General features: G+C 29.2%; 1 long non-coding RNA gene across 1 annotated transcript in view; it reads right to left on the bottom strand.

Annotated features, from left to right (window-relative positions):
- Positions 1-553: 553 nt before the first annotated feature.
- Positions 554-1372, bottom strand: part of LOC113784435 (uncharacterized) — a 6018-nt gene continuing 5199 nt past the window's right edge. The window contains exon 5 of the long non-coding RNA XR_003470493.2: positions 554-849. This is a non-coding gene — a long non-coding RNA (uncharacterized lncRNA). The remainder of the gene's footprint in view (positions 850-1372) is intronic.

Raw genomic sequence — 1372 nt, 5'->3', positions numbered from 1 at the left:
CGGGTCAAATACAATTGATAAAATGTAAATAGAGGTAATAACTCGAATCGTTTCACAAGGACTTCTGATATAGTAATAATAACATAATTGAAAATTTAAATTAAAAACGGGGTTTTTAGATTTTTGTTTTAACAGATGAACAAAACAATTAATCCACTTATTCGAGTTTCAAACTTATCACATATTCTATCAATGAGTTTAATTTCTAATTTGTGATTCTATTCTTATTTGACTATAGAATTGATCAAACAAGCGTAATCAATCCTATGTGAATTTGGTTTCTTTGATTAGATTAAGCATCACAATCATCAAAATATTATAATTAACCATCAAGCGTCGCAAAATTATAATTCAATTCAATTAGAAACCGAAACCAAATTCTGTCAAATAAATTTGATCAATCCTATTGAAATTCAATTTAAGCAATCAAAATATCAATATAATCAAATAAACAAGAATAGAATCACGAATAGAAATTGACAGTGTTACCTGAATCTCAAGGTGTTGACGAAACTCTGAACTTGTGGATTAATCTTATAAAATTAGCCTTCCATGAAATTAAAATAAAACTGTTTATTTCTTGTAGCAATTTGAATCCTAATTTTTTCCGTCCTAGAAAAGAAACAAAACTGCCAATATATAGTACTTATTTTTGGTCTTTAGGGTTTAAAAACAAGTGGTCCGCTAATTAAAATTATTACAAATATCCAGATTATGAAATTTGCAATTTTGGCCCAGTAAAGTTCGGAATTGATCTTTCCTTCCAACACAAAGGTTGTAGCTCAGATTTTTATCTTTCCAATGCCTGCTCATATGTGCCAATCCGATATCCAGAACTCAAGTTATGACCTAAAGAGAGAGAAAGAGTCAAAATATAAATAATAAAATTAAAATGAAAATAATAAAATTATAATTCAAATTCGACCCACAGTTTAGAAACAAGCTAAAAATATTAATCTAAGCTATAAAGAGCTTTTAAAATACCAAACTAAAAAGCTAAAAACATGTGTCCAAATGCTATGATCAAATTCCCCCACACTTAAACTTTTGCACTTCGAGCAAAACAATGTATGTGATTCCAAATATTCTTATGAATGCAAAGTGGTGAGAGAGAAAAATATTTCTAGCTTAAGGCAATTATGAATAGTTTTTTTATCACAAACAAGGTAAACAAGATGACAAGTTAACTGAAAAATGTATCATAAGTGATAGAGTCCTCCCGGGATATAACATTCTCTCAAAGTGTTTACACTCAAAGTGTTTGGGCTACTGTTTACACTCAAAACACATCATGAAAGCTAGCACTACCATAGGCTTGACAAGCCTCTATAATCTATATTTGAAACACATGCAGATAATGATCAAAAGGTCT

This window comes from Cicer arietinum, chromosome 6 (genome assembly GCF_000331145.2).
Source record: "Cicer arietinum cultivar CDC Frontier isolate Library 1 chromosome 6, Cicar.CDCFrontier_v2.0, whole genome shotgun sequence".
Classification (NCBI taxonomy): domain Eukaryota; kingdom Viridiplantae; phylum Streptophyta; class Magnoliopsida; order Fabales; family Fabaceae; genus Cicer; species Cicer arietinum.
This window is presented reverse-complemented; position numbering and strand designations above follow the sequence as displayed.